The sequence below is a fragment of the Trachypithecus francoisi genome, unplaced genomic scaffold (genome assembly GCF_009764315.1).
Source record: "Trachypithecus francoisi isolate TF-2019V2 unplaced genomic scaffold, Tfra_2.0 Lachesis_group13, whole genome shotgun sequence".
Lineage (NCBI taxonomy): Eukaryota > Metazoa > Chordata > Mammalia > Primates > Cercopithecidae > Trachypithecus > Trachypithecus francoisi.
In genome coordinates this window covers 96586294-96610341 of record NW_022681458.1, presented here as the reverse complement: position 1 = coordinate 96610341, position 24048 = coordinate 96586294, and positions in this window count along the sequence as shown.

Here is a 24048-nt window from a genome sequence, read left to right as displayed (position 1 = left end):
AAAAAATGTGCAAAAAAAAAAAAAAAAAAAAAAAAAAAGATGTACATTTGAGTTGTGAATGGGAGAAAATAGTTCTTTGAAAAACAAATATACAATGAACTTGAATAAATGATACTTCAAATAAATGACTGCATTAGAATTAAAATTGGATGATTATTTACTGAACTCTGCATACAACAAACCATAGAACCTTGGGAACGTTGCTCAGCTTTTTTGTCTACCAGTGTTCTCATTTGTAAAATGAAGCCATAGGTGGATTTCTTGACCCTTTCTAGTTTTAGCTTACTCTAACAATGTGATTCAAAGCTCAATTTAAAAAATATTTGCTCTATCAGTTAACAAAAATGTGCATGAAAAAGCAAAACCTACTTTGGGATAACGAAAGAAAATTGTTTTAATTGGTTGCAAAAAATAACCTATCAATAGGTATAAAAAGTTTCTCTTCTACTAGGAATAATTATGTTACAAAATATTATACACCCAAGGGCCCAAATTTGAATTTGTTAACTTCTCATGTTGTGTGTTCATTGTCTGTAGAAAGTGATAATTTGTGTGTGATTTTCCCCTAAAATGTGTCACCTGTACATGATACTGAAAATGTGTTAAAACATGTTGTACCATCTTCAGATCAGTCTTCTACCAGATCTGGAATGAGAAAATTCACTTTTCTATGACATAAACCTAATGGAGGTGTGTTTCTAAAGAGCAGCACTGTTGACATTTTGAGTTGGATCATTCTTTGTGGTGAGGTGTATTCTAGGATGTTTAGTGGCATCCTTGGTCTGCACCTATTAGGTCCTGGTAGAACTCACCCTCATTTCCAGACATGAAAACAAAAAATGTCTCTAGATGTTGCCAAATGTCCCCTGAAGGGCAATATCACCCTTTGTTGAGAACCAATGTCTGAGAGCATAAGCAACTGGTGAAAACATTGTTTGACCAAGAAAAAGTAGAATGCTCTAAAGTCATAAATATGTAAATTTTGAAATAATTCCATGGTTATTTATTTATTTTATGTATCTACTTTATACCAAAGCATGTTAAAAAATTTAAATAACACAAATGCTTCTTGGCATTCATGTGTCTTTTTTCTATTGCTGGATCTGAAGATGCTTCCTAAGCCCTGCCTCTGAGAAAAAAATTGACCAGGAATAATTCTTAACCTAATTTTAATCTAACTGGAAAGAAAAGGTCAAAGTCAAAGAAGCTGGGGAATTAATAGATAAGGTAAGATATTTTTCTATTCATGAAAAGGCAGGATTTGCTGTTTTTTAATATCCAGTTGATTATCATGATTACTCAGCTCAATTAGTTAAGGTTCTCATGACCTCGTGGATGTCTAAGACAACAGCTTCCAGTTGTCATAACCATACATACATATTTACCTATGTTTTACATCTTTTAAATTAATACATCATTCTCATAAGTTAGGAAGAGTTATTCCTATTCTATAGAAAACTGAGGCTTAGAAATGTCAATACTACCATTAGGTGACAGAACTAACAGTCAAATCTAGGTTTTCTAACTCAATGATTTGTGATCTTAACTCACTGTTCTCAGCTAGGATTATTTTATTAAGTTCTGCATTATTTGTTATAAAGTATAAATTATATCTATTCAGTAGATGAAAATGTTACTCAGTTCTGTTTGCCTCAGCTGTCTACAAGCCAAAAGCTGAGAAATAAATGACTTTATGACCTTAATTTTCATACAATGATCTCCCTTAACTCATAAGTAGAAAAAAAAGTTGTTTTAAAAAATCAATCAAATCTTTTTTTTCCTCTTGAGACCACTAATTCATCAGTTCATGGTGTATAGACATGATTCTAAACCATATAAAATATTGCAGCACTAAAGTCGTCAGTATTTAATCCCCCTAATTCTAGAATTTGATTTAGCATTTCCATGAAGTATTCACCAGGGGCTTAATTTCTGACTTTCTGAGTTCTGGAAGGCTTGTAGGACACATAGAATAAGACAGTCATCTTTAAACCCCATGTTGAAGACAGGTCTACTATTGTGGGAGCACATTCATTTTTCTCTTTAGGAAATGTTACCATTCCTTTGAAAGTCTAATGCTATGCTAACATCAAGTAACATTCAGCAAAATTCAGCCTACATTGTGTTATTTCCATGTTTTGGCGCTATATACATTTGTCTATGCTTTCAACTCAAAAGTTGAGCAATATTGCTTGCTGTATTTTGGTGCCAGCATAGATTTAAGCCATCCAAACAAGACTGCGTATTTGAACTGACAGAGAGTAAATGATTTGCATCTGGCATAACTGATGGTGGTGTCAAAACCTTGGAAGATAATTCATTGGTAAACATATTCCTCTGGATGCCTAGCCACACATGCCCAATTTCCTATCAAGGGATAGAGCCAGATCATTGCCAGAACAATGTGAAATATTTTATACAGATAATTCAAGAGATTATTTTGCTCTGACAGAAAACAGGGAGTGGGGGGAATGTGGTAGTGTTCCTCGTTGATGAGGTAAGATAATTTTTTAACCATCATTGCAGAAATTAAATTTCATGCAAAAATGCCTTTATGACAACTATGGAGTTGATGAACTAGTAAAAATAATCACAAACAGCAGGCTTAAAAAAAGTCATCTATAATTCCTGGTTGTAATTGGTAAAGAAAAAAAAGTTTACATCAGGCCATGACTAAAATGATGACAAAGTAGGAATACAGCATTAAGGTCTTAACACACATATGTGTGAACTACCCAGATCTCTTCAAAGAAATAGTCATAACTAGATACTGTGCTTAATGGAATAAAAATCTTTGAATCTTTCCATTCCTTTCCACTCGTAAGGAATGTATACATTACTTCAGATGTCTATGTTAGTCTCTTCTTGTGTTGCCATAAAGGAATATCTGAGACTGGGTAATTTCTAAAGAGAAGATTTTTTATTGACTTATAGTTCTGCAGGCTGTACAGGAAGCAGGGTGCTGGCATCTGCTTCTGGTGATGCCTCAGGAAGCTCACAATCATGGCAGAAGACGACAGGAACCAGCATGTCTCATGGAGAGAGTGGGAGCAAGAGAGAAAGAAGGAGGAGGTCCCTAACTCTTTAACAACCAGATCTCATGTGAACTAGCTGAGTGAGAGCTCATCACCATGGGGATGGTGCTAAACCATTCAAGAGGAATCCATCACCAAGATCCAATCACCTCCCACCAGGTTCCATCTCCAACATTGGAAATCACATTTCAACATGAGATTTGGAAGGGACAAACATCCAAACCATATCAATGACATATACCAATGGAATTTTGTCTAGGTGTTGATAGAATTGGGTTGAATTAAATAGTCTCTTGAAGAATGAATGCATGTCATATACAGGGAATAAACTTCAAGATAATTTAAATTAAATACAACACTCTTGCTATTAAACTACATGTACCATAGTTTATTATCTCTCTGATCATTTAGTTGACCTTTCAGGATCTCGTGGCTTAATCAAAAACAGCTATTGAGTACCTATTTTGTCATACACTCCGTGCCAAGTATTGGATTTGATACAAAAATGACTGTGGCTTTTATCTCTGTCTAGCTCTTAGTCCAGGGAGGATATTTAAGAAGTTCGCTTTTAAAAATATCATGATGGTAGAACACACTATTCCAATAGATAGGGGCACAGACTCTTCCTGGGTTATTTCAAAGGCTTCACTGTGAAGGGGATGGTGAAGATTGTATGTTTTTGTCCCCCAAAAATATATGTGCTAAAGCCTTAACTACCAGTTTGGCCATATTTAGAAATGGGAACTCTATAGAAGTAATTAAGGTAAAATAAGGCCATAAGGGTACAGCCTTGATCCAACAAGATCAGCGTCACTATGAGAAGAGATAGGCCAGGTGCGGTGGTTCACGCCTGTAATCCCAACACTTTGGGAGGCTGAGGAAGGCGGATAATGAGGTCAGGAGATCCAGACCACCCTGGTTTACATGGTGAAATCCTGTCTCTACTAAAAATACAAAAAAATAGACGGGTATGGTGGCACGTGCTTGTAGTCTCAGCTATTCGGGAGGCTGAGGCAGGAGAATGGCGTGAACTCAGGAGGCGGAGCTTGCAGTGAGCCAAGATCACACCACTGCACTCCAACCTGGGTGACAGAGCGAGACTCCCGTCAAGCAAGCAAGCAAAAAATCAAGCAAGCAAGCAAGCAAGCAAGCAAGAAGGAAAGAAAGAAAGAAAAAAAGAGACATCACTGAGCTCACCCGCTCTCTCTCCCTCTATGTATGCACACAAAGAAGAGGTTATGTGACCACATAGGGAGATGGTGGCTGCCTGCTAGCAAGAGTAGAGCCTCAGAATAAAACCTACCCAGCTGGTACCTTGATTTAAGACTTCACAGCCTCCAGAATTGTCAAAAAATTCATTTCTCTTGTTCAAACCATATAGTTTGTTATTTTGTTACAGCAGCCAGAGCAGACACATACAATGATATTTCAGGTACATTTTCAAAGATGAATCAAAGCTTTCTTACAAAGACAAAACACATGGGAACAGAAATCAGTGAATGGGGAGAAGGGGTAGATGGAGAGTGAAGAAGAGATCAAGAACAAAACAAGGGCAAGGAGCAGCCTGAGTAAAAGAGCCCTTTGGAACAAAGCAGGAGAGAAAACATATGCATGGCCAGAGATAGAATGTGAGGAAATTAGCACGTGATTTATTGTTTCTTTTTCCTGTGTCAAGCCAATCTTCTGTTGTCAAGGGAGGTAAGGATAAATAGGTGGCTTAAAGTAAATTATAAAGGTTTGAAATATTTGCTTAGGGGAATGAAAAAATGAACTAAGCACAAATCAATGGTGGTCCAACAGGATTATTAGAGCCAGGTTGGAAAGAGGTTTATAATGACTAATGAGTGTCTTTTAGTGGTGATAGTGATGGTGTTTTCCATGTGCAACAAAAGTGGAGGAAGCAGATGATTGGATTGAGCAGATCTAGCTGACTGGCAGGGCAGCTATGGCAGAAGCAGGAGGTACGGTTTCTGTGAGTGGTGGAAAAGGCTGCCTGGCTAATCCTATGCCCTGGCTGTGATAAAGAAGAAAACTGAAGTGAAGAAAGCAATAAATCTTGTGAATGGGGCAAAGGTATGAAAAGTTGAAAGAGGACAAAGGGGAAAATTTGGTTAGAGGATGAAGAAAAAAATGATAGATTCTGTTTAATGGAATTAAGAGACAAGAAGTTTTAAATATTATTGGGAATGTATTTTAACTTGCGAAGTATGGCAGAGAGTGGAGGAGCTCTTTACCACACCAGTTTCCCTTTCCCTCTGGATGTCTGGATAAATCACCACTCTGTAGGGAAGAAAAAGTAGTTTTTTCCTCCCTCATCACAAGGTTCGTGGCCAAGGACCCTAGAAATAAAAGACAGATTAACAAGAAAAATGCATAACAATTTTATTTAATCAAAGTTTTACATGGAGTGGGAGCACTCATAAATGAAGGCCCAAAGACACAGGGAAAACTGTATCTTTATGTTAAGTCTGATGAAATAAGAGGATAGTTGTGGAGAAGAAACATGTCTCAACAAAAAGGAATATAACCTAATGGTAATAAACTGGGGGAAACATAGGAAGGCCTGTTTGCTTCGTCTTCTCTGTGTCTTAGGCTGATATTCCTCCCCAGGTACGGGGCAAGACACTTGTCACATGAGGATCTTCATGGGAGAAGGGAAAAGATCAGAGCATGACCTTCCTAGCTTTTATGGCTTGCTTCAGTGGAGAGGAATTCTAGTTTCTATGACCCACTTGGGGGTAGAAAATGGGACTGGAGGAGGGAAGGCCAGAGTAGGTCGATGAAACTGTCTTGTTTCTGAGGCCTTCCCAATCTTATTCAGCTCAAAATCATCAGCATGTCAAAGTGTCATGCTTTCAGGTATCATATTCAGAGCCCAAATAATTCCCATCTGGCTTATGAAGCATAAGAATTAAAATAAACCACGTTCAAGAATGGGCTATAGTAACCTCCTGAATGTGATCCCCACTTCTTTGACCTTCTCTGGTGACCTTGGAAACCATGTGTTGAAGATGCAGAGCCACATGATGGAAGGAGAAGCACAGCCACTTGCAAATCAAAATCACCTGCTTTTACTATTGCCTTAATAATAGAGGGAGAAATACAAAATATTTTAGATATTTCAAGTGGATTATTTTCTGCAAATGTTATAAGAATACTTTTCAATTTCTATAATATAAATGCTAAGTAAGCTTATTGCATGTGCGCCCTCATAATGCCATGTGTGCTTTCATAATGCCACCCAGCTAATCAGGGAATTGCTGTATAATTTCATGTGAAATCTTTTTGGGGTTCCAAAGAGAATAACTGTAGTAATGACCATGAGCTGTTTAACCAAGTATAATGATTAAAAATATAGGCAATTACTTACAGATTTTTAACTCAAAATGCCCAAACATATCTTCTGAACACATTCCTTGCTCTCTAGGTATCTCTATAAAACAGGGTGGGAGCTGAGTTTTGAGTGTTGAAGGGGGAGTTCAGAGAGGTAGAAACACTGAGGAGCGACTTATGTACCTCAGTTCCACTTCTAATACCTTCTGAGTAGTTTCTCCTCCTCCTGCTTTCACCATGTCTTTGAGTGACACAAACAAAGCCACTGTGTTTTGGGGAGAAAAAAATGCAATAGTCTCACAACCATTCTTCCTTTTAGCCTCCTAAGTGGTTTTCTAAGAGTATTTTACAGCTCATTCCTCCAGATAAAAGAAGAGAACATTGTTTCAAAGCTGCCTCTAAAGCCCTATCCTTTCTCTTTTCACTTAGAAGACAAAGAATGCATGTAAATGCTAATGAGAGCTTTTGCATAAACAGAGGAAGAAGCAGTGAAAGGCCTTTTTTCTTAATCCCAGAAGTGGCAAAAATAAGTTTTTACCTCTGCTTCTTCTTAACTTGCCAAACTCGCCAAACTCTACAACACTCTCCTCCCAGCCTCCCACACTCTTCTGAGAGATCAGCCCTGAGGAAGCTGAGGGATGGTAGAGCTTGGCAAGCTGGTAACAATAAGAGAGACCATTTGTGAGCTTTAAGGGAGGGTGAGAAATTCTGATGACCAGGCACTGTTTAACAAAGCAAGTACTGAAGCCCTGGGGTGCTTTGAAAATAACATGTTTTGGAGCCACTCAGACCTGAGTTAGACACTTTGCTCTATTGTTTAAGAGCTGTTTGCCTCAGATAAGCTATTTCCCTTCCTGGAATATCGGTTTTTCCTACCTAAACTGTGTGTGTGTGTGTGTGGGGGGGGGGGGGGGGGGGGGGGGGGGGAGTATCAACTTCACAGACTTGTTATGAAAATTAAAGATAATTGGTTGGCCAGGCGGGCACGGTGACTCACGCCTGTAATCCCAGCACTTTGGGAGGCCAAGGAACGTGGATCACGAGGTCAGGAGTTCAAGATCAGTCTGGTCAAGATGGTGAAACCCTGTCTCTACTAAAAATACAAAAAAATTATCTTGGCGTGGTGGCATGCGCCTGTCATCCCAGCTACTCCGCAGGCTGAGGCAGAGAATTGCTTAAACCTGGAGGGGCGCAGATTGCAATGAGGCAAGATCACACCACTGCACTCCAGCCTGGGTGACAGAGTGAGACTCAGTCTAAAACAAAAAAAAAAAAAAAAAAAAAAAGAAAGAAAGAAAAGAAAAGAAATTAAAGAATTAAAGATAATAGTTGGCTGGGTGCAGTGGCTCACGCCTGTAATCCCAGCACTTGGGAGGCCGAGGCGGGCGGATCATAAGGTCAGTAGATCAAGACCATCCTGGCTAACATGGTGAAACTCCATCTCTACTAAAAATACAAAAATTTGGCTGGCGTGGTGGTGGGTGCCTGTAGCCCCTACTACTTGGGAGGCTGAGGAAGGAGAATCACTTGAACCCCGGAGGTGGAGTTTGCAGTAGGCTGAGATGGTGTTCCTGCACTCCAGCCCAGGCAACAGAGGGAGACTCTGTCTCAAAAAAAAAAAAAAAAAAAAAAAAAAAAAAAACAGTTTAAGTAATGCTTGGCGCCTAATAAGGAAAATATTAAATGGGAGCAACTTGATCAGTCAAGAGATATTTGAGTACCCTACTATATGCGATATCAGCTTTGTAAAATTAGCAGGGAAATGGTAGGGGAAGTAAGGTGAGTGTATTAGGGAATTGGGGTTCGAACGCAAAAGTATTTGAGACAGGTCTCAATCCAGAAAGTTGATTTCGGCAAGGCTAAGGATGGGCTTGTGACACAGCCTTAGGAGGCCCTGATGACATGTGGCCAAGGTGGTTGGAGCACAGCTTGGTTTTAGACAATTTAGGAAGACATGAGACATCAACCAGTATGTGGGAGATGTACACTGGTTGTGCCTGGAAAGGCTTCCAAGTCACAGGTGGATAAGGAATAAACAGTTGCATTCTTTTGAGTCTTTGATCAGCCTCTCACTAAATATACAATTTACATGTGAGGGGGGTAGAGAAATAGTCACTTATGCCTTAGTCTGACTCAGTGAATCTGCATTTTTACATAAACAGTAGGACAGAGGAAGTAATCAGATATGCATTTGTCTCAGGTGAGCACAGGAATGACTTCTGTCCTTCCCTCCCCCGCCCCCAATCTGTGAAGATAAGCTATCTATTTACATTACCCAAGGTGAAATTCAACATAACTGTTTTAGGGTAAAAACCTTGAGACCCACAAGGATTTTCCTGTGCTGGATAATCTTCAAACAAAGACAATAATAAGATCATAATTACACCTAACATAATACAACTATCCTTTGTAAAACTGGAAATGTAGCAATCCCCAACTCAAATACTATTACATAAAGTTAACAATACTTCAATGCTGGTATGATTTCAATAAATCTCATGTCACGTAATAGAAGAAATAAAGATATTTTCTTAGTACAAGTGTATACATGCACAAACATGTTTTTAGCAAAAGAAGGAGGAAATACTCATGACAATTACAGTCCTCATTTCTGCAGCTGGTCACGCGGTCGTAGCTGGTATTGATGACTGCCTTCTTCTACTACCCATTCTGTATTCCCTTTGCCTTCAGCAAGCACCTCAGGAGATCATGGATTTTTTCCTGGTGGAGTGACAGAAACCCTCATTCCTGAGGACTACAAATCTGGCCCATTTGTAGTCCTGCCTGGATTGGGCTATTGTAGCTTCCCATTGACCTCAATCACAGGGCATGGTAATACTAAGAGATGACCTAGGGGATCTCCTGTACTCCATGCATACTCTTCCTTACTTCTGTTGTGGAGTAGTAGACTGATTTCATCTTGATAGTCCGGGTCAATCACCCCAGCCAACACTGTAACTCCCTTCTTAGCCTGTTGACTTAAAGGTAGGAGGAGCACAAAATGTCCAGGTGGCAATCATAACTTCCAGTTTAGTGGAATCATTGTGTCTCCTGGTGGCAGCTTCCCTCACTCTGGAACTAAGGCCTCTAGGCCAGCAGAATGTAATGTTGCAGGAACAGGAAGCAAATATTTTTCTAGTGGATCACTGGGGGTGATGGTGAGTGGTGTTACTTCCACTTCCACCCCTTGATTTCTGAACCTGTGAATCCTGGCTATGGGAGAAATAGTACCATATATTGGATGCTGATTTGGAACATACTTGACCTTCTGGAGAACCCTGCCTCACCCTGCAAAGTAGTGTCACCCAGTCAGTGTTGTAATTGTGGCTTCAAAAAGACATTCTACCGTTCTATCAATCCAGCTGCTTCAGGATGATGGGGAACATGGTAACAGCAGTGAATTCCATGAGCATGAGCCTATTGCCACACTTCTTTAGCTGTAAAGTGAATGTCTTGGTCAGAGGCAACGCTGTGTGGAATAGCATGACCGTGGATAAGGCATACCATGAGCCAATTGATGGTAGTCTTGACAGAGGCATTGTGTGAAGGATAGGCTAACCTATATGCGGAGTAGTTGTCTATTCCAGTGAGGACAAACCTCTGCCCGTTCCATGATGAAAGAGGTGCAATATAATCAACCTGCCACTAGGTAGCTGGCTGATCACCCCGAGGAATGGTGCCGTATTGAAGGCTCAGTGTTGGTCTCTGCTGCTGGCAAATTGGGCACTTAGCAGCAGCCATGGCCAGGTCAGCCTTAGTGAGTGGAAGTCCATGTTGCTGAGCCCATGTGTAATCTCCGTTCCTACCACCACGGCCACTTTGTTCATGATCCCATTGGATGATGACAGGGTGGCTGGGGAAAGAGGCTGAGTGGTGTTCATAGAACCGGTCATCCTATCCACTTGATTAAAATCCTCCTCTGCTGAGGTCACCCGTTGGTTGGTGAGCATCCACATGGGACACAAATATCTTCACAGTTTTTGACCACTCAGGGAGCTCCATCCACATACCTTTTCCCCAGATATCTTTGTCACCAATTTTCCAATTATCCCTCCAAGTCCCTGACCATCCAGCCAAACCATTGGCTACAGCTTGTGAATCAGTATATAATCACATATCTGGCCATTTCTCCTTCCATGCAAAGTGTACAACCAGGTGCACTGCTCAAAGTTCTGCCCACTGGGAAGATTTCCCTTCAACGCTGTCCTTCAGGGATGTCCTAGAAAAGAGCTGTAGTGCTGCAGCTGTCCACTTTTCGGTGGTGACTGCATATCGTGAAGAGCCATCTGTGAACCAGGCCCTAATCTTCTCTCCTCTGTTGACTGATCATAGGGAACTCCCCATGAGGCCATCGGTGCAGGCTTGGGGAGAGAAGGCAGGATGGCAGCAGTGGAGACCAGGGGCATTTGAGCCACTTCCTCATGTAACTTACTTGTGCCTTCAGGACCTGCTCAAGCCCGATCACATACATACCACTTCCATTTGATGATGGAATGCTGCTGTACATGACTCATTTTATGGCTAGATGGGTCAGAAAGCACCCAGTTTATGATAGGCAATTCAGGTGCCATGGTGACTTGATGACTGATAGTCAAATGTTCAGTTTCCACCAAACCCCAGTAAGAAGTTAAGAGTTGTCTCTCAAAAGGAGAGTAGGTATCTGCAGAAGATGGCAGAAACTTGCTTCAAAATCCTAGAGGCGTCTGCTGTGATTCAGCTATGATGACCCGTCAAGGCTCCAAACAGCATCGCTATCTGCCACTGACATATCAAACACCATTGGAAAAGCACAGAAGCCTGGATCTGTTGCAGAGGCTCCTCCTGTTCTGGACCCCACTCTAAACTGGCAGTCCTTTGGGTCATTCAACAAATGGGCCTAAGTAACACACCCAAATGAGAAATGTGTTACCTCCAAAACTGAAATAGGCCCACTAGGCATTGTGCCTCTTTCTTGGTTGTAGGAGGGGCCAAATGCAGCAACTTATCCTTCACCTTAGAAGGAATGTCTCAACAGTCCAAATGTCCCCACACCATTGAACCCCTAGAAATTTTAATGAGGTAGAAGGTCCCTGAATTTTAGTTGGATTTATTTCCCATCCTCTGGCACACAAATGTCTCACCAGTAAGTACAATGTATTTACTTCTTCTTGCTCACTGGATCCAATCAGCATAATGTCATCAATGTAATGGACCAGTGTGATATCTTCTGAAAGCAAAAAGCGATCAAGTTCTCTCCAAATAAGATTATGACACAAAGCCAGAGAGTTGATATACCCCTGAAGTAGGACAGTAAATGTATATTCCTGGCCTTGCCAGCTGAAGGCAAATTGTTTTTGGTGGGCCTTGTGGACAGGAATGGAGAAAAAGACATTTTTCAATTCAATGGCTGCATACCAGGTGCCAGGAGACGTGTTAATTTGCTCAAGCAATGAAACCACATCTGATACAGCAACTGCAATTGGAGTCACCACTTGGTTAACCTTACAATAATCCACTGTCATCCTCCAAGATCATCTGTCTTCTGCACAGGACAAATGGGAGAGTTGAACGGGGATGTGGTGGGAATCACCACCCATATGTCTTTCAAGTCCTTGATGTTTGCACTAATCTCCGCAATCCCTCCAGTTATGCAATATTGTTTTTGATTTACCACTTTTCTAGGTAGAGGCAGCTGTAATGGCTTCCATTTGACCTTTCCCACCATAAAAGCCCTCACTGTACCAGTCAGGGAAGACAATGTGGGGGTTCCACCAGCTGCTAAGTATGTCTATGCCAATCATGCATTCTGGCACTGGGAAAATGACCACAAGATGAGTTCAGGGACCCACTGGACCCACTGTAAGTTGGACCTGAGCTAATACTCTATTAATTATTTGACTTTCATAAGCCCCTACTTTAACTAGAGGACAACAATGACGTTTTGCGTACCCTGGAATCAACGTCAGCTCAGAGCCAGTGTCATGCAGTACTGGAAATGTCTCATTTCCCCAGTGCACAGTTACCCTGGTAAAAGGCTGGAAGTCTCCTTGCAAAAGGATGGGAGAAAGATTCACTGTATAAACTGTTAGTAATGTAGTGTGGTTCTTTCTCAAGGGGACCCAGGCTCCCCTTTATTCAAGGAGTTCTGGGTCTGCAAACTGGCTCAAGTCTGGAAATTGATTGAGGGGCCATGATCCTCAGTTTTTATAATTTAAATTAGTCTTTGGCCCATTTGACCTAGAGATTTTCTGCTTGTATAAATTAAGTAGGAATGTGGTAGGCTTCCTATCAATTTCACTTCTAAGAAGTCCATGATTAATTTGCCAATGCCAGAGCTCTACATGAGTCAGACTGTTCTGATTGCCGCTTTACCTCTGCTGTCCATTATGTTAGCTATGCCCACCTTACTTTTGACAGTTGAGTGCCACCACTTGGCCCCTGCCACCTTGGGATCCAATTATTCCCATTGTATTTAAATTTTGTAGTTGAATGACTGCAGTTCCCACTGTTAGATATGACATACAGAGAAGAGCAATTACAGGACTCTTCAAAGATGCAGGTGTTGCCCTCACAAATCTATTTTGCAAGGCATTGGTCAAAGGTATATCTTCTGGACACTCCCAGCTGGGATGAGTAGGTCTAAAGTGACTAATCCACTCCACCATTCCAGTCTCCCTAAGCCTTTGGATCCCTTCCTCTTCATTAAACCAAGGGAGATCAGGCATTTCTGGCTCACTCACAGTGGGTGACCTTTTAATCCACATTTCAGCTAACCAGCAAATAAACTATTAGAATCTTTTTTAACTCCTTGAGCTGCAATATTAAAAGCAGAGTCCCTACTTAGTGGGTCCAAATCAATAAATTCAGCCTGATCCAACTCTGTGTTCTTTCCACCACTATCCCATACCCTTAATATTCATTCCTATGCCTGTTCTCTAGATTTTTGTTTGTATAAATTAGAGAACTCGAACAGTTATTTTTTGAGTGTAGCATATCTCCTCATGGGTCATAGTCCCAATCTCATCTCCAGGGGCCAGCTGGGACTTCAGTTTAGTTATAGGTGTAGAAGCAAACAGGAGTGTTGGGGGTTTCTCCTGAGAAGAATCAACATTATTTTGCCTAGCAACTGCCTCAGGGGAGGCCATCACTGCTGCCTCAGGCAACACAGGGTTTACCTCCTCAGACCAAGGTGGAAAGGCTGATGGTAGCATGGGATAGGGAGAGGATATTGTTTCCACTAGAGATGGGAACTCTGATCCTTCTGGCAAAAAAAGTTTCATCAGAGTTTACAAACTCAGTGTCCCCAGCTTCATCAGTGTCCTCCCACATGTCCCCATTCCAAGTTTCAGGGTCCCATTCTTTTCCAGCCAATGCCCTCACTTTACCAGTAGACACCTGTTGAGGCTGTGCATGCATCTTTCATTGCAGATCAGTCACTCGCATGATAAGAGCTTGTGTCTGTTTTTCCACAATTTCAGCTCTTTCTCTACAGGAAATAAGACTTTCACTCCGGGCAATCTTAGAAGATTTGAGGCTCACTATCTGCTTCTGAAGCCAGGAGACAGAATCCCTGAGTTCATCATTTTCTTTCATCACTTTGTCCACTGAACTTAGGAGCAACCAACCAGGTTCGTTATGTTCTCCAGATATGGTCAAAAGTATTATGTATAGGGACACTAAACTCCTTGCTTCTCATGAGCAGTGAGTCAGGAATATCAAATGTATTTATTTTGTATAACTCTCTAAATAGTTCATGCCAAGGACTATCAGTATTCTTCATATTATTAGAAGTAGAGTTCTTAGCATTTTTGGGGTCTAATCATATTAAGCAGCCAACTTCAGAAACCCCGATACCAACAAAATAATTCCATCCTTAATATTCTATTCCTCTAGAACCACTCCTGGTATGAAAATCTGTATTAGGGTTCTCTGACAGAACTAATAGGATATATATATATATAGATAGATATAGATATAGATATCTCCTATTTTTTATATATATATATATATATATATATTATATATATATATATATATGGGAGTTTTTTAAGTATTAACTTACATGGTCATGAGGTCCCACAATAGGCTGTCTGCAAGCTGAGGAGCAAGGAGAGCCAGTCCGTGTCCCAAAACTGAAAAACTTGTAGTCCAATGTTCGAGGGCAGGAAGTATCCAGCATGGGAGAAAGATGTAGGCTGGGAGACTAGGCCAGTCGAGACTTTTCACATTTTTCTGCCTTCTTTATATTGCCTGATAAGATTGTGCCCACCAGATTAAGGGTGGATCTGCCTTCCCCAACCCACTGACTCAAATGTTACTCTCTTTTGGCAACACCCTAACAGACAAGTGCAGGATCAATACTTTGTATCCTTCAATCCAGTTGAGTTGACACTCAGTATTAACCATCACAACAGAATCCTTTATCTGAATCCACAATCCTTTATCTGAAACTTTTGGGACGAGATGTATTTTGGAACTCAGAATTTTTCAAATCTTAGGGGGAAAAAACCCCTCACAAAACATACTAAATGAGGTTTGGGACAGCACCTTGTAATAATCACATTATGTTAAGTCTTCAGTGAAATCAAGAATATTTCAAGAAATGAACTGGAGAATACAAATAGTCTCACATTTGGTCAGATCCAGTTTTGCCACCCAATGGACTGTAGGGGCTAAGGGCCCACTGAAGGTTCACTGAAAAATCACTGACATGAGGCAGATTAATAGGAGTAAAGGCATATAAATGTATTTAACATGTATACATGGGAATCTTCAGAATTAAGACAAAAGATACACAGAAAATTCTCCATTTTTATGCTTAAATTCTACAACGTATGGACAGCCATGTAGAAACATGATTGGAGGAAAAAGGTATGATCTAACATTTAAAGACTGAGTGAGGAAACTTGCAAGCCTGTCTGTCTAGATTCTTATTGGCCTCTCTGAGCATATATTTCTTCCTTATATATATGGAACAAGATCTTCTCTGGAATGAGAGTCTTATAACCTACAGTCAAAGATGATAGGTCAGATAGTTTCTTCAAGGCCAGTTTTTACACAGATAGGGTAGAGGGAAAGTTAGAGTAATACCTTTAGGATTTTTGGTTGGCTTTGGAGAAAAGAGGTTCTGGTTTTTATGACACACTTTTGGGAAGAGGGTTTCTAGTTTCTATGGCTAGACTTGAGAGAAAATGGGCCTGAGAGACAGGAGGCGAGGAGAAGGTCAGAGAAAAATATTTTATTCTGAGGCTGCTGCTGAGCCCTTCATTTTGGGGTATGATTTCTGAGCCCCAATAGGGCATTCATTTCAGTCTTAAGTGTCTTCAGGACTTAGAAATCCCAGATAATGGAATGTGAATATGCATACTGAAAATATCTTTGAATTGTCTGCAACTGAAGTTTGCTTTCCTTTCTCCCCCACTGCCCTATAGACAAGTCCTTAGCAGGGGAATTGCTTTCACCTCAGAAGTAGCAGACAAATGAACTCTGTTTACAAGTTTAAGAAAGAAAAAAGTAAAACATAAAAGCTAAAATCACATTTCTTTGTCTCATTTTGACAATTCTGTGCCTTCTGTCTGCTTGGGATTAATTACCTGTCTCCCACCCTTGTTTCAGCTTCCTACATGTGTCACAGGCTTAGTCAAGCTTTTCTTGCTTTAATGAAGAGAAAAAACAAACAAACAAAAAGCCAGGTCACTCTATTTTCCAGAAATTAAACCTTCATTGGAGACTATTTTATTTTCCCAATCATTAAAATAATTACTTATGCACTAATTTTGTTTTTCTTTTTTTGGTTTTTGACCTCCTATGTTAAAATTGGTAGACCAAATGAATATTGCAATTTGAGTAATTTAAAAATCTTTGAGTCTTGCCTTCTTTATAGATAAAATTAATTTAGAAATAGCATTTTTGAAGCTAGACATTCTTTCTAAACTAAGAATTCCAGATGTTTTTAGTCGCTGCCTATGACATTTCCACAATCAGAATAAATTGTGTTTCCAGAGTAATGTAATAGATAGAAGTGCTGAATAAATCTTGTGCAGTTGGGATGACAAAATTAACATGCTGATGACATTTTAATGTTTCAATATAATCAAGGGGGCATGGATCATGCCTCCACCAGTTCTAATATAATTCTATTCTTGAATCTTTTTCAAGACAAAATAAAATATAGATTTCAGAAAGTATATAAGCATAGTGTGCTACAGTCTTCAGGCAAGCTGTTTAGGATGCATCTGAAATGCTATTTAGGTTCAGCTTTGCCAGTAGATATTTTACCAAAGCAAATGAGTTATATATATAAAAATCCTGGGTTAAGGGCAGATATTTTGTTAGTTTTATTCTCAAGGCTGCTATTGGTGCTTCTGCTACAATTACTATTTTATATTTAGGCAGATAGTTTGCTAATTGAAACAGAGAAAATAGTCTATTTTGATTGGATGCAGTGAACAGCTGCTATTCACCTATTCTCACAAAAACCAGAAAAAAATGTAAACAAATAAATAAACTTCTTGGACTCAAAATGAGGAAAAAAAGAAAGACAAATAGCTGATAATAGCTATTTGAAATCTTAAAGTCAAATTTACCCCGGGGGGGGGGGAAACATAGCTTGACTACACATGTAGGTTGAAAAGCTGTGTTGGGTGTTGACAAAGTTGTATCCCATTTTCTCGGTGGCATTGTAGAGAAGAATGAAGACAAAGAGATGGAAGAATGGCAGTATCTCTTTCCTCATCTGCCCACAGAAAGGGTGGTGATGATAGGCTAGATGGGGACAAGCAGCAATGATGGTTTTGCCAGAAATCAGGTATAGATAGAAATGAGTGACATAAGATATGTGATTTCTTGGGCACTCATTGAGCTCACTGTAAAACAGTGACAGAACAAATGCTTATTGCTAAACAGTACTTTTCAAGCATATACTTGAATGTAAACCTCAAGATTTTCCTTGAGAAAATTTTTCTGAAGAACAGTCTCATTCAGAAACAGAATATAAATATATTAAGCTTATAAGAGAAGACCCCCCTGAGTGGAGCTGGGCCAAATGGCTGGCCCTGCTGTGCCTTTCTAGAGTACAATATTAAATCTACTGTTGCAGATTCACCAAAACATGGGACAGACACATTTTTCCCCCAAAAATTATTTTCCCAACATATTCTTTTCTTTCGGTCACTGCTGACAAACTGATCTTTCTAAAACATAGTCTTGAATACATAGTATCTTGCAATGGATTATGTATTATCCCAGCTTTCTCACCTCCACACCCACTGCAGAGGACACCCAGCTAGGCCACTAGTGCTTCTGCTTACCTCTCCAATTCCCATGTGCTCTCTGTGTCGATGTAGATGCTTTCAGCTGCAATGAAACGAAACCCTATTCAGAGTGGCTTCAGTAACGAGCAAACTGATTGTTCCCACCTTAGAGTTAGAGCAAATCAAAGCAGGAAAGGAAGAATGGCTCGATGATGACATCAAGGGGCTTAATTCTCTCATCTCTCTGGTCCATCAACCTATGGCTGTTTCTTGTGGTGTTCTAAAGATGGCTGACAAAGAGAACTGTGGCTTGTCTTGTTCAGCTGTACCAACAGAGGAGAGGGTTGGAAAGGAGAGGGGAGCAGGGGGGAGGTGGGGGAAGGAAATTGAGGAGAGACAGAGAGCCAGGAAAGAGGGATACAGCCAGTCTATAATCCTGGAAAATAGGTCCTCATTGGCCCGATCACAGAACCATTAACAATTGGCAAGAGAAGACCAAAAGTCAGCTAGCAGAGCAGAGGAAAGGAACATTCTGTGAGTGCATCCATGATTTTAACTCTACCAAAGTTTGTCCCACAACCCCTCATCTGGTGATCTGATAGCATAATCCACACTCAACTGACAAAATAAGTATTCAGAGGCTGAACACTGAACCTGAACAGCAGCTCTGGCAGCAGAGTCTGGATTAACATGTTTTGTTTGTTTGTTTGTCTTAGGTAGGGGGCTTTTTTGAAAGTACGTTGAATGTCGTTCAAAAGAATGTGTTTTAACGTCACACCCAAGGGATGCAAGTATGTGATATATCAGTGTGTTTATTTCTCTCTCTCTTCTTGGAAACCTTGAAAGAATGTACTGATATTTTGATCCTTCCAGAAAAGGCTGAGGAATCTTCAGAAAGTAGAATTGTTTTACACTAAGAAACTAGCCCACATCCAGGACAGCACACATACAATCAAAACACTCCAAGTTGCTTTAGCAGATTGATGGCTCTAAGGACCTCCCATACACTAAAAACCTGAAGTTCCCTGATAGAGGTTTAGTTAAGAGATGTCTTCCTTCCCATCTTACATATTGAATTTGAAAACTTCTTAGCTTTTTCTGTCAGGGAAGCTACAGAAAAGAGAATTATTACAGGAATTAGTTAAAAGAAAAGAGTAAAAAAAAGATAAATGTAAATGAACTTTTTCAGCTCGAAACACTGGGAAAGACTAAATATACTTTCACGGAAAGACTGTAAGGGAGGAATTTTTTAATAAGATTTCTAGTCTCAGAATACTCCTAACCACAATATAACACTGTTACAGTAGCCTAATACTTTTCTTTCAGTAAGAGAAAAGAAATAATTCAAAGCTTTCCAAGTTTGTTTATGCAGTAATGATAAAACTGTTCATCTTTTTTTCATTAAAAAGTGAATGACCAGTGCATTCCGCTATTAGGGTCAATTCAAGTCGAATTTGTGAAGATAGAATTTCTTATGGTCACTGTCATTGTTTTAGACACCTCCAAATATAGTACCAAATCATCCAAGAACCTCACTGCAGAAAATCGTAGAGATCTCTAGACTTTCTCAAACTCCTTCAATAAAATAAAACTTAGGTGCATTTTTGTGTGTGTGCAAGCTTTCTTCCGAGTGACTATATTTGTTTAGGGATTACACTCAATTATAAATAAATTTATCATTAAATAACAATTTCTAAAACTATTATCATAAGACTTGGGTAATACATTGTCTTTCTGATAAAATGTCTTAATTAAGACAAAATGTAGAATTTCTTGAATGGTCTTCCAACATAACTTTTACGATGGACATTTTAGAAAACTTCTGGTAAGAAAGTAGAAAAAATTATTTGGTAGGCATATTCCTATACATTGTCTACATATTAATCCAGTTTACCAAAGATTCCAAGATTGTCATTCTTAATACATTTTTATTTTTGTTACCCAAATAGCTGTTTTGAATATTCAAAAGAGTTCTAGATTTGGGGTCTCTTTAGTCTCATTCTGGGGGCAAGATTTTGGCCAAATTATTTAAACTTTTAAATTTCACATTTCCTCTGTAAATGGAATTACTGACCCCAGGAGTGTCTTACCTTATAGGTAATGTAAGAGAGCACAGGGAGCAAATTCAAATACAATCATACCTATAGGGGCTAAGCAGTGACCAGTACATGCAAAGAAGTTTGAGTCAGAGTAGCAGTAAGGAAAGAGATGTTAGACACAAATTGGAATATTTTGAGAAAGAGTTCATGTGGTAGCCATCCTTCGAGGTGGCCCTTGATGATCTTTACCTGGTGATATTCATATCCTTGTATAGTCACCTCCTATATTGACCAGGGTTGTCCCGTGAAGCCAATAGGATACTGTAGATATGACAGTGTAACTTTTGAGGCTAGATCATAAATGACATCATGTCTTCTATCTTGCATTCTCTTAGATCACTCACTTTGGGGAAACCAACTCTCATGTTGTGAGAATACTCAGACTAGCCTATGGAGAGTTCCATGTGGCAAGGACTAAGGTCTCCCAACAACAGGCAGCATGAACCTGCCGGCTGTGTGAGTGAGCCATCCTGGAAGCAGTCCTCCAGCTCTAGTCAAGTCTTCAGACAACCACAGTTGCTGCCAACATCATGAGTGCAACCTCATGAGAGACCCTGAGCCAGGACTACCTGTCAAGAATTCTGGAGGGTCTATGATTTTACCCTAATTGCCAGCTAGCATGTTAGCCTGCCGTATATTTATGGATTATAGCAGACGACACAAGATTCCTGGGTCACAGTCAAAGAAGTTTGCATTCACAGCCATAACAATAGCCAGAGAGTTAGCATGTTCTCACACATGTTCAAATCCCACTTCCCATAGGCACCACAGAGGACCAGGTGACACTTGCACATACAATGAATTGCATTATAAGAGAGGAATCTTGAGCCTAGGAAACCTAAATATTTTATACTGGACAGTAAAGATGGCTATCCTTGGTTCAGGTAAGAGATCTTATAGCTATCTTCCAAGGCAGAACACTATACAAATATCTTTGAAAAGATAGCCTTGAATAAAGGTCATCAGTGTCTTGGTTTTCAATACATGCAGAAATGTGAGGGATTCATGGAGAGTCCTCTCTCAACATTACACAGTTAAGCCACTCCTAAATTCCTAACCCACAGAAAATTGTGAGATGATTGTTCATCTGTTTTGAACTCAGAAGTTTTAAGGTAATTTGTTACATAGTAATAGATAACTAATATGGTTTATCTAAAAAAAAAACTAAGTATTAATAGAAAACAGTAATTATTACATAATGACTAATTGGTAAGGAGTATGCAGTGAACCTTGGACTAGCAGCAGTAGCAGTACTAGCACATGGAGGACTGCAGAGATTAGGGGAGGAAAAGTTTACTGAAAACAGGAAGGAGCAAGAATCACGTAGAACAAGCCACCACTTAAGATGAGGCAATCTTCAGTTAAGGCTGGTGATTTCACATGGGATTCATCCAGGAAAATAAATATCCTAACCTCTCTTCATTGCTTTGTACTTCTCCATTGGCTGAAAGCAAATGGAAACCAAAAGAATGGAAGCTTTGTTGATGTCATTCATGCAGATACACTTCCCAGGTAGAGAAGGATGGAAAGTGAATGTAGGGAAGCAAATAGAGAATATCTGTCACAACCTGGCAAATAAAATAGCTCATGCATGCCTCTTCTAAAAGAAACAGTTTCTACTCAGAAGTAAACGATTATATTGCTATTGGGTTATTTAGTTGGAAATACAGAAATTGGAGAGGCATCAAAGTAGGGGGTAGGGGAGGGTCTTAAACAAAAGGGAGAAATAAATTACTTACTGCATGGAGACTCCTTCCTCAAGGGTCATCAGTAGAAGGCATTACTGATTGAACTCATTTCATTTAAGCCCAACAATGCTTCCGATGGCCAGGTATTCTTCCCGAGTGTCAATGTCAAATGTGGAGACATTTGATTCTCTGAACCCAAATTTCTGACCGTTTCAAACCACTCACCCCAGCCGAGAGTTGTAGGTAATTGAAATTCAGTTGCATATTGTGGTTGTATTCTGGATCCCAAAACTCAGCTTTAGATAGAGGAAAAAGTGCTTTGCCAATTATCATACAGAAAGCAAAATAAAGTGGGACACTATTAACCCTTTTAATAAAAAGATCATTTATCAATTTGAAAGCCTTTATAAGTAATCAATGGCTTGTCATGATTTCTAGCAATTCAACTATAGTGGATTTTTACATAGAGTGTGATTTTAACCTAGATTTAATTTGTTTCCATCATTTACACTCAGGGCCAGACACAGAGAAACAGATTTTTATATATTTACTAACACTTAAATACAAAGCAGATATCACAAACTTCTCTATGAAACAAATACACTTTATTATCACTTGGAACAAAAGTTTTGGGAAGAAAACTACTTCTGTCTTTTTTTTTTTTCTTTTGAGACCAGTCTTCCTTTGTCTCCCAGGCTGGAGTGCAGTGGCACGATCTCAGCTCACTGCAGTGCAGTAGTGCAATCTCGTCTCACTGCAACCTCCACCTCCTGGGTTCAAGCAATTCTCCTGCCTCAGCCTTCCAAGTAGTTGGGACTACAGGCACACGCCACCATGCCCAGCTATTTTTTTTTTTTTTTTTTTTTGTAGTTTTAGTAGAGACAGGGTTTCACCATGTTGGCCAGGATGTTCTTGATCTCCTGACCTTGTGATCTGCCCACCTCGGCCTCCCAAAGTGCTGGGATTACAGGCGTGAGCCACCGCGCCCAGCTACTTCTATCTTTTTTAGAAGTTAAAACAATACAAAATTTTATCTATAAAAAGGTGATAATATTTTTAATGTAAAAATGGGGTTCAACCTATCATTAAAGCATTAGCATATTTACATAATATTACTTAAGGAGATATTAACTAACAATTCATAGAATAAATTACAGATAGTAAGTACAAAAATGATTAATGTATTGAGTCAAATAATTATAAAAAGGAAAAGATAATAATTTCAATTAACTAAGCTCTTGGTTAGACTATATGTTGTTATAGACTTTCTAGAATGCCTGTTGGAAGTAAATAGCAATAAATTTTTAAGTGTTCACTTAATTTTATGTCAGAATTTCAATTTTAAAGACATAGAGATTTGAGAAGCGAATTGTACATAGAAAAATGAACCTCAAAGAACTATTTTACATTACCAAAAGTATTTGGAAACATCTCCAGGCTTAGCTACAAATTAATATATCCAAATCTCATATGTCATAATTTTGAATGTTATTTGGCTATTAAATGAGAATCAAATATATTTTTATAATTTTGAAATTTCTCACAATATGATCAAAGCAAAATAGAGACAATATTATAGACAGTATGATTGCAAGCATATTAAGTATTCATGTATATATGACTAAAAGTAAATATGCTAAAATATAAATATTAATTGAGGATATATTTGCATGGAAGGATTATAAATGATATTTTATTCTTTATAGTTGCTATTTTTCCCAATCTTTCTAGTAAATATGAACATCATTAACTTTTAAAATGTTCCTTATCCTTATTTTAGAAGTCCAAATGAGCAAATATTGGCCAAGTGAGCAACATAAATGCACACTAAAATACCTTTTATGTCCTATCAAAACAACATTCTCCTAACCTTCCATTAATAAAGGGGTTTATAATATAAATTACTGAGTACTGTTCTATGACTCTAGTACCAAAAGTCATCAGTCATATCTGTAGCTTTTCACAACACACAATAGAATATATATATTGAATTCAAGCCAAGTGATTACTGACGGGTGTTTTAGAATGAGAATTCACGCCAAGTGATTGCTAACTGATATTTCAGAGTAAAATTTCTGGGAATTCAGAGTGATAGCTTCACTACTTGTTCTTTTTCACCCCATGAGCACACTGGTGTTTAAAGTCTTAAGCATAAATTGAGGATATGTAATCACACAAAAGGATGTGGGCACAACACAGTGTCTTTTCTGTCCTTGGGAGGAAAAACACAATAGAGAAATATGTTTGTGCTATAACCATTCCTCTGTACATCTCTGTTTTGCTGATAAAATCAAAGTGGAAGGATATTTTCATTTTATATTAGACGCATAATGAAACTTGAAGCTTTCAGTTTCCTTCACTTTATTGGTGTTAACTTTAATTTTCATAGATCTCAAACACTGCTTAAACTTTTCATATCATTCTACAATAACTATTTGAAAGTGTTCATTTCAATTATCTAGGGGATATTTCCTGTTCTGTTTATCTACTAACACCACAAGGCATAGTTTGGTCATCTCTTGCCTGAGTTGTTTCAGTAGGCTCTTGACTGTTACCATTGCCTCATTCCCTCCTTTCTTTCATCCATTTGCCTCACTGACATCAAAATTACCTACAGTAAAATGAGCATAAACAAAAATAAAACAAATATAAGTTATGTATT